This window comes from Zingiber officinale, chromosome 8A, assembly GCF_018446385.1.
Source record: "Zingiber officinale cultivar Zhangliang chromosome 8A, Zo_v1.1, whole genome shotgun sequence".
In the NCBI taxonomy this organism is placed as follows: domain Eukaryota; kingdom Viridiplantae; phylum Streptophyta; class Magnoliopsida; order Zingiberales; family Zingiberaceae; genus Zingiber; species Zingiber officinale.
Genome location: NC_056000.1, coordinates 105,638,217 through 105,652,220, shown reverse-complemented (window position 1 = coordinate 105,652,220; position 14,004 = coordinate 105,638,217). Strand labels below are relative to the sequence as shown.

The 14,004-nt window shown below is 35.8% G+C and overlaps 1 long non-coding RNA gene across 3 annotated transcripts; it reads right to left on the bottom strand.

The window, feature by feature from the left end:
• Positions 1-9,290: 9,290 nt before the first annotated feature.
• Positions 9,291-11,528, bottom strand: LOC122012348. Of its 3 annotated transcripts, none has more exons than XR_006120193.1 (5): positions 11,198-11,528; positions 10,903-11,088; positions 10,367-10,535; positions 9,467-9,537; positions 9,291-9,360 (listed from the first exon to the last, which is right to left on the bottom strand). It is a non-coding gene; the product is annotated as an uncharacterized LOC122012348 (long non-coding RNA). The 3 variants fall into 3 exon arrangements; XR_006120192.1 differs by having other exon boundaries at positions 9,291-9,357; XR_006120191.1 differs by having other exon boundaries at positions 9,291-9,537.
• Positions 11,529-14,004: the final 2,476 nt, after the last annotated feature.

Genomic DNA, 14,004 nt, shown 5'->3' with positions numbered 1-14,004 from the left:
TATGATCATAAGGTATATGCAATATGATTTTGAAAACATGTATCCGAAAAACATGTGTATGTCTCATGATCTTTAAAACCATTTCTTCTTACATATATACTTGAACATATTATCAACTTAAAGGGGATCCCGGCTATGTACCACTTACATATTGCGCGCAACCTATGTAGGTCCAAGGTAGCAAGTCTTGACCCCTACAACGCAAACATACTAGGCCCGAGTCTTACTCCATCGACCTAGGGGCACTTAGGAGCCCATCCCTAACGAGGCCCGAGTCTTATTCCATCGACCCCGGGGCGCTTATGGAGCCCACCCTTGGTACAAGCCATATAAAGTAAAGTGCATGTCATACTTATACATATCATACATCATAAGGGCATGCATCACTTAGGCACACATCATATCATAAAAGTATGCATCACTTAGGCATACATCATATCATAAAAGTATGCATCACTTAGGCATACATCATGTCATAAAAGTATGCATCACTTAGGCATACATCATATCATAAAGGTATGTATCACTTAGGCATACATCATGTCATAAAAGCATGCATATTTTCACCACATAGCATATCATAAAAGCATGCATATTTCTATCCACATAGCATATCATAAAAGCATGCATATTTCTAGCACATATCATATCATGGAAAGTATGAATCACAAGCATACATGTTTAAGCATAAGGGTGTATCATGTGATTATACTATCATAAGAAACATGGTAACATAGTTAACTTGGGTTCTAAGCTTCCTAATCCCTTGCATTCTTATCATGGCCGAACCCCCTTAGATCTCAATTTAGGTAAAAAATAACCTCCAAGCATGTGGAACCTAAATTATCATCACATCAATTTCATAGGAAGCATTATGAGCATGATTAACTTGGTTTCTAAGTTCTCCAAGTCCCTAAACTTCATGTGGCCGAACCTTATCAGGTGTGAAACAAGGTCCCAAATGTCATGAAAGCATGGAAACCTTAAACCATATTTATAACATTTTTCTTCCAAGTAACATAGTAATCATATTTGAGCTAATTCCTAAGTTCTTCAAGCCCTTAACATATGTCATGGCCAAAATTTCACAAGTATTCATTAGGGCTAAAAACAAGCATACAAGCATGTGAACTTGAACTAACATCTTGTATAAATTCATAATAAGGTATCATACAAAGGGTATGGCCGAAACTTACCCTAGCCTCATTTTAGGTCATTAAGCAAGATATAGCATGAGAACTTTGGCCTTCTACTTATCATATTTCATGTAGAGTGACATGAGCATATTTAATTTTCATTCTAGGGTTTCTAGGGCATCTATCCCTTCATGGCCGAGACCTACAATGGTCCATTTAGGTCATGGAAAAATTATACAAGCATGTGACACAATCAACACATTATCATATTTCCATAAGAAGCATTTTTAACACAATTGGTTTCAATTCTAAGGCCTCTAGGTCATTTAAACCTTACTTGGCCAAGACCCATCAGTGGTTAACTTTGCTTCAAATAGCCTAAAAGCATAGGAAGTCATACAAGTTTCATAGCATGTATAAAGACAAGCATAATAAACATACATGTGCATTGTGTCTTAGGCTTCCTAGGTTTCTTTCCTTTTTCTTTTATTTTTCCTCATGGCCGAAACTTACCATTCTCTAAACTAGGTTTTAAGTGGCCTAAAGCATGGAAAACCTAAGTAAGTTTCATGGCAAAAATTACTAAGAACATCATATACGAATTTGGTTCATAAACAAGCTAGGACCCTTGTGACCTTACATGTCATATATCATGTAACTAAATTCTCTATACCCTAATTAAGCATGAGAGCATTAAACCACTTTCATATCTTAATATCACAGAGGTCTTGAGCATGTTAAAATTTTGTTTAAGCTTTCCTAAGCTATCCATCTTAACATGGCCGAAAATATTAATGAAGAGTTCATGAATTTCTAGCAATATTCAACATGAAATTCTTTAAGAGAACTCTATATTCTATCATATAAACATGGTTACTTAAATTTAAAGGTCTTCCTAACCCTAAGCTCTTTTCTTGGCCGAAACATATGAGGGGATTTCCTTTGGTTCCAAGTAACTTTCAAGCAAGAAAAACCAATAAAAGATCCTTAGTAATTCATGGAGGGAATCTTGTACTAGTTTGGTTAAACAATGATTTCCCTAACCTCTTTAAAATGTTTTTGTCCGAAATTCTAGGGTTAGGTACTCCTCTGACCAAGCATCATATAGGTATAAAAACATGAAGGAAAACCTTCCTACATAGCATAGAAAAATATTATGAAATGAGGACTTGTTTAAACCTTCCTAGATTTGAAAACTCTTCTTTGGCCGAATTTTTTCTTAAATTCTATTCTAGGTTTCTAATCCTCATAAAATCCGAAAATCACATAAAAAGCCTTGTACCACAGGTGAGGGGAAGCTTACATCCTTTTCGCTTGTGGATCTAAGGTATGGTGATGGAAGAAGTAGCCTCTTCTTCTAGTTCCCTTTCCTTGATTCCCTTGCTAAGTCCTCCTTGTATCTTAGGCTTTCTTAGGAGAAAACCTTGGCTTGGGGCCGAAGATGGAGGAGAGGGGACTGAGGTTCTCGGTGAGGGAGAGGGAAGAATGAGAGAAATGAGAGAAAAATTAGAATTCTTCTCTTTACTTGCTCCCTTTTATGTTAAGGAGGATGAAGTAGCAAAATTAGTTTTTTGCTTTACTTCTCCCTTAGCCCTTTTTTCTATTTTCTTTTTATTTTTATTTATTTATTTATCCTCATCATTCATGGTGAAATAAGGGGGAATGAATCCCCTTAATTAGCCTCTTTTAGGGGGTGCTTGGTTTGTGGAAGGGAATGTGATTAGGAATGGGATTCATTAAAGTAAGAATGGGAATGAGGAGTTTTGAATCCGTGGACCCCACCATTCCCATTCCCCCCATTTTACTTGGTAATGGCCAAATCCCATATTTGGGGGTTTGAATCCGTGGGCCCCACCATTCCCATTCCAAATATTAACATTCCAAACACTAACTTTCAATCCCTTTCCCATTCCTCATTTCCATTCCCTCCAACCAAGCACTCCCTTATTTTCGGCAAGAGAAGAGAGAAAGAGGGAGAGAAGGAAGGAAGGCAAGTTGCCTTTCTCTTGCTCTTTTCTTGTTTTCTTTTGGCTAACTTTTACTCTCACCCTTATCATGAGTTTCCCTCCTTTGCTATCAATATCTTCTCTCTATCCCAATTGGTTTCTACTAATTAATTCTCTAAATTATAATATAAGAGGTTCAAGGTTCAATCCTTGACCTCCTCTTCTTTTTATTTCATTTTATTTCTTTTTACTTCAACCCACTTCCTTTTATTTTTCTAAGGCAAAATCCTACATTCATATGCTTATCTTAAAAGCTTAGTGGGTGTTACAGATACGGCTATGTGTATCTGATGAGACACAAGTCAGAATCATTTGAAAAGTTCAAAGAATTCAAGAATGAAGTATAAAACCAACTTAGTAAGAGTATTAAGATGCTTCGATCAGATCAAGGTGGGGAATACCTTAGTCAAGAGTTTCATGACCATCTCGTTGAGTGTGGGTTCATATCTCAACTCACTCCACCTGGAACACCACAATGGAATGGTGTATCAGAAAGGAGGAATCGTACTTTATTAGATGTGGTACAATCGATGATGAGTCATACAGATCTTCCTACTTCCTTCTGGGGACATGCTCTAGAGACAGCCGCTTTCACACTTAACCGAGTTCCATCCAAGGCTGTCATAAAGACATCATATGTGATATGGACAGGAAAGAGTCCCAAGATGTCTTTTATGAAGATTTGGGATTGTGAGACTTACGTTCGATGACTAGTCTAAGATAAACTAGGATCCAAATCAGATAAGTGCTACTTTGTTGGATATCCCAAGGAAACAAAGGGATATTTCTTCTATAATCCCACCCAAGGCAAGGTGTTTATTGCCAGGACTGGTGTATTTCTAGAAAGGGAATTTATTTCTAGAAAAACTAGTGGGAGTGAAGTCAATCTTGAAGAAATTCAAGATACACAAACTAGCACTGACACCATAATGGAAATTAAATAGGTACTACAAGATGTTGTGGATCAGGATTTTGTTACACCACAAGAAGTTGTGGAGCAGCAACCTGTTCAAGTAGCACATGCTCTACGTAGATCTGATAGGACTCGTCATCAACCTGAGAGATAATCATTTCTCTTGTCTGACCACAGTGATGTAGTGCTTATTGGTTTTGATGAGCCTACATCTTATCAGAAAGTTGTACAGGGCTCAGATTCTGAGAAATGGCTAGAGGCCATGAGATCCGAAATAGAATCCATGTACAGTAACCAAGTATGGACTTTGGTTGATCCACCTGAAGGGATTAAACCCATTGGGTGTAAGTGGGTCTTCAAGATGAAGACTGACATGGATAGGCATATACCTATAAAGGTAGATTGGTAGATAAAGGATTTAAGCAAATTCATAGTATAGACTATGATGAAACCTTTTCACCAGTTGCGATGCTCAAGTCCATTCGGATCATGCTTGCTATTGCTGCTTACTATGATTATGAAATCTGGTAGATGGATGTCAAAACCACATTTCTTAATGGAAATATACTCAAGGATGTGTACATGACACAACCTGAGGGTTTTTGTCGATCCAGAGCATGTTGGAAAGGTGTGCAAGTTGAAACAATCCATTTATGGATTAAAGTAAGCTTCTAGAAGCTGGATTCTTTGATTCGATGATGCGATCAAAACGTTTGGTTTCATTAAGAATGCAGATGAACCTTGCGTCTATAAGAAGGTTAGTGTTAGTGGGAGAACAATCATTTTTCTCATATTGTATGTAGATGACATACTTCTCATTGGAAATGACATCCCCACTCTTCACTCAGTGAAGACTTGGCTTGGGATTTGTTTCTTAATGAAGGACTTAGGTGAAGCAGCCTATATTTTGGGCATCAAGATCTATAGAGATAGATCCGGGAGATGACTTGGTCTAAGCCGGAGTACATATATTGACAAGGTGCTTAAACATTTTGTCATGTAGAATTCCAAGAAGGGATTCCTACCAGGTCACATGGTGTAAGTCTTTCGAAGACTCAATGTCCTTCTTATAAGGAAGAAAAGGACCGCATGGATCAGATTCCTTATGCATCTGCTATAGGGTCTATCATGTACGCCATGTTTTGTACTCGCCCAGATGTCTCGTATGCATTAAGCATGACGAGCATATGCCAGTCAGATCCAGGTGAAGGCCACTGGATAACAGTCAAGAATATTCTTAAGTACTTGAGAAGAACTCAAGACTATTTCTTGATCTTTAGAGGCAATGAAAAGCTTGCTGTAAAGGGTTACAGTGGTGCAAGCTTCCAAATTGACAAGGACGATTCTAGATCGTAGTTAGGGCATGTATTTTACATAAATAGTGGTCTTGGGTATTGGATACTACAATGATTCGAGGGATCATCGATATATGAGATATGATGATATGCAGAGAACCAAGCAATGTTAACATTACGGATCCTTTGATCAAGGCTTTGGCACCGATAAAGTATGATGGTCACACTAGGTCAATGGATATTAGATATTTCAGTGATTGACACTAGTTACATAAGGAGATAGTTAGTGTAAGCCCTAAGAGGCAATCAAGAGTTGATTGACTTTGGACATTTTGTATCATATTTTGTTATATCATTAGAAGGCAAAGGTTATGGTTATTATATTTACTTCAGTTCAGTGTCGAATGAATAAATATAATAATGTCCTTGGGTAGTAGGTTCTTATCTACAGTATATCAATTGGATGAATTGATAGTGAGATGTTGTAGAGAACACTAATCTTAACTGTTCCTAGTCGAGCATTAATATACAAGGACGATATTAATGTGTTGAGACTAGCATATAGGTCAACGGATGACTTGATCTCACAAGTCATGGATATGAGATATCAGGTTGACACATGGGTATATATTAGAGAATATATACTGAATAACCCGCCATGAGATGTTTCATGGATCATTATATGAGTGTCATAAACATTCTCTATTAGTATGAATAGTCCTTAGACCTAAAGTCACTACGGTTCCCTACGTAAGGAGTTGTGTACTTTGATATCATCAAACGTCATCCGTAACAGGGTGGACTATAAAGTCGATCACTGGGTATGCAATAAATTTTACGGAGGGGTGTGAGTGATGTAGATGGGATCTATCCCTTCCATATAACGGAAGCGAGATCTGCGGGTCCCTTGATTAGTAGGACACAAGAATGTATGGTCATACTCAGATGAGTTAATATGAGATATTGAGCTTATTTATATAGTGTGTGTACTTAGAGATCAAGAAACACAAAAATTGATAAGAGGATGACACGGTCTATGCCTTATTGATTAATCTAGATATCAAGGATAGAGGGACTGAGTCATACAAGATAATAGCCACGGACAGGTTAGGTCAGATCTCGACTTTCTCGCCACTTGGGTAGCAATGATGCATTGCTTGATGCCGCTCATTATTTATGTATCACAAATGTTGATTTGGATATATTGCCAACGTTATGAGAGCCTATAGGGTCACACACAAAGAACATATTGGTTTGGAGATGAGTATTTTAGTTTGACTAAAATACTAAGGATATTAAGAATAATGGGTAAATACAAAGTGTTTGTGTCATCTTAGTAGTGATTGGCACTAGTGCTAGTGGGAGATTATTAGTAATTAGCCCTAAGAACCAATCATGAGATGATTAGGCCTTTTGGTTACTAATTGAGTTAGACTCAAATAAACCCACTCATTAGATTGCGTCCAATCTGAATTAGACACATTGGATTAATGGATTAGACTCAATAGGTTAAACTTATTAGGTTATTGGATTAATGGTTAATCCAATATAATAAATCCAACCCATTAGGAGGAATACAAAGAGACAAAAACCCTTGGTATTCAATGGATGAATATAAAGAGGTTTTTGTCAATTAATTTTCATTAGATGAATTAGATGAGAAAAGGTGACTCTTGAGATTCCTTCTTCTTCCTCCTCCTTCCATGGCTGATTCTTGACGTTTGGCTGAACCATATTTCTTGCTAGCACAAGAAGATGGTTCTTCTCCAAAGGCTTAGTTCGTGCGACGAACGAAGGATATGTTCGTGTGGATACCATAGAGGCACGGACGCTTGAACGCGCTGAGATCTGGATCCAAAGAAAAGGTTGCTGTCGGGATTGCGAAGGGCATGCAACAAAGGTATAATCCTATCATGTAACTTAGTATAGATTGTTTGTATGCAATGCTTTTCCCTTCGCATGGATCTGCTGGATAAAGGATCTAGTAATTTTTCCGCTACGTTTCCACGTCTTTGGCGCGCTAGATCCCAACAGATCATACCATATTTATCGAACAAAATATAAAAGCCTCAGAATTGTTGCCTTTGGGAACAACGATAAACTTAAGGTAATTGGCATAGGTAACATTGAACTCGAGTCAAATTTCTTTATCGGTAAAGTATTACTTATTGAAAATTTTAAATTCAATTTGCTTAGTATAAGTCAATTGTGTGACTCTAGTTATAAGGTTAGGTTCTTATCATCTAAATGTTTAATTAAACACATAAAAAATCCTACTATAAAATTAAAATGATTTAGACATAATATATATATATATATATATATATATATATATATATATATATATATATATATATATATATATATACAATTAAACTAGCCAATTCCTCACTTAAGTATCACTTGACACAAAAAGAGGAAACTTAGCTATGACATAAAAAAAATATCCCACACTAACTTTAGAAACCTCACTAAATTAAATGGGATAGTTAGAGGACTACCAAAATTACCTAATTTGGAAGCAACAATTTATAATGCTTGTCAACAAGGGAAATATACCAAATCAACTCATAAACTAACAAATCAAACGCAAACCAATTCTATACTAGAATTATTACATTTAGACCTATTTGACTCACATGGGGTTAAGTCAATAAATGGTAGTTTATATTATCTAGTAATAATTGATGATTAATCTAGATTCACTTGGGTAAAATTTTTAAGAAATAAAAATGAGACATTTGAAATATTCAATAATTTCTGTAAGCAAACTAAAAATGAAATAGAGTTAAAAATCAAAAAAATTAAGAGCCATAATGGTGGGGAATTTAAAAATAATAAATTTATAAAATTCTATTTTAGAAAATGGCTATCACCAAGAATTTTTGTGTCCTAAAACACGTTAATAAAATGGAGTAGTTGAAAGAAAAAATAGAACCTTGTAAGAAATCACTAAGACAATGCTTAATAAATATCAACTACCTAAATACCTCTGGGTTGAAGCTGCAAGTAGAACAATAATTCATAAAATACATAATAAAACTTCCTATGAAATTTATTACAATAAAAAACCCAACATTAATTATTTCAAAGTATTTGGATGTAATGTCCACATCTTAAACAAAAGAGAACATTTAGGAAAATTTATATCAAAAATTAAAACTGAGATATTTGTAGGGTACTCACTAAATAGTAGAGCCTACCAAGTTTATAATAAAAGTTCCCTTAGAATTGAAGAAACAATAAATATAAAATTTGATGAAACCTCTAACTCTAAAGTGTTAGGACACTTTGGAGCTAAAGGGGGGTGAATAGCTCCGTTTGCTTGATGATGACGTTGTTGCAACGAAAGACCACTACAAGAAAAAAGCCTAACAACAACGGTTTTTCACCGTTGTCGTAGCCCCTTTTGGACTGTTGTTAAAGGCCGTGTTGTTAAAAGGGGTGCCCAAAAACAACAGTTTTTAACCGTTGTCTTTGAAGGTAAAGACAACAGTTTTACAACGATGAAAACCGTTGTCTTTTCCTTCAAAGACAACAGCTTTTCACCGTTGTCTTTGAGCGTCTACCTTTAATAACAGGGTCTTCAACAACAGTTTTAAACTATCTATGACAACGGTGAAAAACAGTTTTCTTTTTTAGATAAAAAATAAAAAAAATTAATACACAATTTTACAATATTATAAATCATTCAAAATACTAAATTTCAAAATAAAATTTAATATACAATTTTCTAACATTCAAAAATAGTATCTATAACATTCTGAAGAAATTTCATAAGCAACCAACAAAATGATAACACTATTAAAACAAAGGTAGAACAATATAACACGAGATTTTCTAATCTGTTTTGACTGTTGAACTTTTGCTCCTAATCTGTTTCAAGGACCGCAGCACTGCTACGGTGCTCTTCATGTATAAGCTCTACATATATTCAATCTCCTCCAACTCCGGAACCCTCCCACCTGATTATGCCGGCTTTGGCACTCCATTTTGTCCGTCGCATTCTGCTGAAATTGACAGGTTATTACTGGGGAAGAGGTGGTCGAGCATAGCCACACACTCCTTCACGAGTTTGTATAGGAGATCAGTTGTAAAGAATGGCTGCTGCAGTACCTTTTCGATGAAGGGCTGCCTGATAAGTGCTCCTGTTCTCTTGTCATACTTCTTCAGTATTTTCACTAGACCTGAATTCATCACAACAAGAATAATAAACCATCTAAATGAGTGCACAAATTTAAAAAAAAAGAACCAGAAAAAAGGACAGAACAGTTAATCAATAACAAACAGTTAATCAATAACACTCAGATAATTGTAAACTATAATTAGGCTCTGATCATGACTATGCTAACATGAGTTTCCTTGTTAACAAATTGAGAAATAATGGTTTGGAGAAATTAACAAACAAGACATGTAATATCTAAAACAAATGGGAGAGTTTGATACCTAAATAAAATCAACCTTGTTCAGTCAATGTAAAATCAGTTAAACTGCATTGGTAGTAGGCAAATAACATAAAATTTTCTGTTGTGGAAGTTATAATGAGAGTGGATTGATTGTTTCACCAATGACAAGAGAAATATTACTATGTGATTTTAAGAAGAAATCCAAATATCTATTCTGCTGAATGCTAATTTATCATAACCTAGCAAAACAAATTTACCAAGCTACTCCAACACCCTTCTTAATCAATCTGATCAATTAGTAAACATGATTGTAGAATAAAACCCATAAATTGCCTCTGAAGCGAAAGTTCTAAGTTTATACTGGACTGAATGTAATTCATACACCATATGGATTGTTTGCAATGAAAATTACAAGCTCCAAAAAAAAAAACAAAGGTTTGGAACATAAAGGGATATCAATCCATCACAACTTAGATTGTTTGGAGGATCCACAGAAGTGTATTAATTTACATGTTAGAATACTGAAAATAAGCTACAGTGAAATCTTTAATGTTACCATGGACTACATAAGAATAGATCAAGAAAAAGTTGAATTCTTACGGAAACCTACCCGTGTAGTTAATTACGTGATCTTCTCCTTAGCCTTTACTTTCCTTTGAACATTCTTCCTTGATAGTGATCTTCAAAATTATATTAATTGTCAAGATGCATGCTATAAAACTGTTCAAACAATCACTTAGATAAAACACAAACAATCACTTTGTTTGTGCTTCAAGATCCTACAAAGATTGAATTGCACATGGCAAAGATGTCGTCAGCCTGCAAACTTCTGTCTTAAATCAATTTCCAAACATGAAATACTAGTAGCGATATTGAACTATTTTTCTAGTTGTCAGTCTTTCTTGCAAAGGATGCAGTTTAATTTTCATTGACAGATAACATGTTGCATAAATACTTGACTAGCTGTAATATGAGTATGAAGTACTCGGGGATTAACTGTTGGAGTTATCATTCAAATGTCGAATTAATGGAGAAGGACCTAACCTATCATAGTTTTCAAATAAAACATCTCAATAACCTGGGAAATGATGGGATAAAATGATTATCACGGTAATTTATATTAAACAAAAAGAGATTCCTACTTACATTGCAGGATAAGCCTATGAGTTTTTTGAATTAGATGATGATGCAGATTGACTGCCTTTTGTTTCCTTGACATTCTCTTTCATATCAGGACAATCTTCATTTTTTGGGTTCAAGGTACTTGAATCCATCTTTTGGACCTCCTCTTTTGTGTATATAAAAATCTGACGGACCATAGCACAAAATTCCCTGCAGAAAATTATACAACACCAGTTGTCAACATATCCACTTTATACATAGAAAATGGAAGATATATATACATAAGAGAAGAACATTAGGAATCTAGAAGCATGCTTACTGCCAAGGGTCATCTCCAACAAGCATCATATCATCCTCATTATCAGTAAATACAATCATCCAATTTTTATTTGGAGCCATCAATTCTCCTTTGAATTCAAATAACTGATCTTACTCCTCGATCAATTGGTCATAACCATCAAACTTTGTCAAGTCAACAGATCTTCCAAGTGCAACACCCTGCTTATGAACCTGATATCAAAATGGAAACAGAATCATCTTCTCCAATAAAAAAAGAGGTACATTCTATAGCATGACATTCTTGATCTACTAAGGGACTGAATGGAGATGGACACTACACATTAAGTCAAATATGAAAATGTGATTTAAAATCATTGGATCTTGCATATACACCAAAATTCAAAAAGCAAAGGAACTAGAAAGATATTAATCAGTCAGAAGCGAAGAACTAAATGGATGTTACTGCAAAAGGGAGAAATCATTTGATTTTAATGGAAGTTATCAGTTCTAGCATAGGCAGCATAAAGACTGTTGAAGAGTCACAGAGAAGTGGAGGGGATTAAATGAAACCTAATCTAGTAAATGAAAGACAAAGCAAGTAAAGAAAACTATGTCTACCCTAACTAACCATTGAAGATTTTCCTACATCGCATTGTCACACTACGATACAAGATTATCTATCAATAGACATAACATAAAGTAAAGCATTAACGAAACTAAGTATGCAATGAAACCTAAAGCATGTAACAAAACCTAAAACATTAAAGAAACCCTAAGCTAATCTATCCTAATTGCATTCAATCAAAACTAGAACCTAACGAAATTTTAAGAACAAGACAAAACAAGAATTAAACAAACTAAAATGCATCAAATAAAACCTAACTCTTGGTTGAAGCAATTTATCGAACACGTTGTAGGCGTGAAACTAATTAAACATAATTAATGCAATTTAAACATGAATGATCAAATTAGCTACAAGCATTCAACAATAAGCATCAACACAAGTAAATTGACAATAAACATAAGAGAAACTAAGCTAATCCAACCACAATCCACACTTCAATTCTTGAATACCAACGACTACCCTTCGCCGTCACACGAAAGGCCCGGCTCGGAACCCCAAAACCGGTGGACAGTAGCTCACTCTGTTGGTCGCTGCACTCTTCGACACAAATGGGGACGATGAACGAATCCTCCAGCGAGAACCCCTCTGCTGGAACCTGATCGAAAATGGAGATGAATCCGTTTGCTGCCTTCTTCTTGCTGCCGCCTAAACCCCAGAAGGCAGGAGTGAAGGAAGAACGTCTGGAGGTGAAGGTTCTTGCCGGAGAACCCCTCCGGCAAGGTGGAGTTGGTCGGATCTGTCGCCGAAGGTTGCTGCCCCCTGCCGAGTTGTTGCTGCCGCTCGCCGCTGGAATCTGAGAAGAAGAAAAGAGTGGACTGTATTGGCTGGCCGGCCGGCGGCAGTGAAAGCAAAGGAGAAGCCGCTGGCCGGAGAGAAGAAAGAAGAAGGAGGCGCGGTGTGGGGAGTTGTCACCGCTGCCCTAGCTTGGCGCGAGGAAGAGAATCATGCGAGAAGAGGGATTCCAGGGTTCTGTTCCGTGCGTGAGGAAGAAAAGGGGAGGTGGGTTTTCTTAATGGGTTCGGGTTTTCGGTTAAGGGGAGGAATCCGAATCCAATAACCAATAGGATTAAAAGTGGGCTTTTGGATTTTGGATATTGGGTTGAGAAGTTGAGATTTCGGGTTAATGGGATCCGAATCCATTAAGAGGATGAAATTGTACTTTTGAAATTGGGTTTGAAGAGTGGACTTTTGGATTGAATTTGAATTGGAGCTCCACTTCTTGAATGAACCCTTGGATGCCTTAAGCTCTAGATCAACGGTCCAGATCGCTTTAAATCATGATGAAAGGCTGGATCACTTAGATCTGAATGAAGGGGTAGGATTTCACTGGATCTTGATCAACGGTCTACATTAATTTAGCTTGATTTTCCTCATTTGACCTTCAAATCAAGCCAAATTTGATCCGGTTCAACCCTAATCCATGGCTCTTTGAATTTCCTACAAAACCACATCAAAATATGCAATTAAATTCCACAATTTATAGAAAATTTATAATTAAGCCCAAAATGAATTCCTACTCACAAAATATAATATAAACACCAAATTAAGCTTGTGAGAAGGTAAAAATACTAAGTCTAAGAGCCAAAATAACTAATAAAAATGCTCATTATCAGTGACCTAGCCTCACCCGAACAAAAAAACTCTTTGTTCATGAGTTTTTTTTCGTGAAGTTAAAAAAAACTATTATTTTTTTTGGATTCAACAACATTCAATAGACAACAGTTTAATAAAACTATTGTATATTATCATGTAAGCAACGCTAAAAAACAACATTTTTTTAAAACCATTATCTTTGATATACATTAGACAACAATTTTTTAAAAATCGTTGTCTTTGACATACATTAGACAACAGTTTTTTAAAAACCGTTGTCATTTAAAAAAAATTATGGTGAACAACAACGGTTTTCAATAAAACCGTTGTTAAATGGCAAAAAGACAACAGTTTCTCGAAAAACTATTGTCTATTAGGTGTGGTTAAATCTAAAATTTCTTGTAGTGGACACTCAAGAAAATGCTAACACTATAGATGTAACGACCCACCTTCTAACTACTAGGCTGTATGGCGAATCGCTACAGTTATGTTGTGCTATACTGCGCGGAAAGCTGGGCTAATTAAAATTTTGCTAACTATTATCTTTGAAAAACTAATCTGAATGTTCTAGGTGTACCTAAGAGTTGTACACATGCTAGGGGAGGGAAACTGGACATCCCAACTGAGCT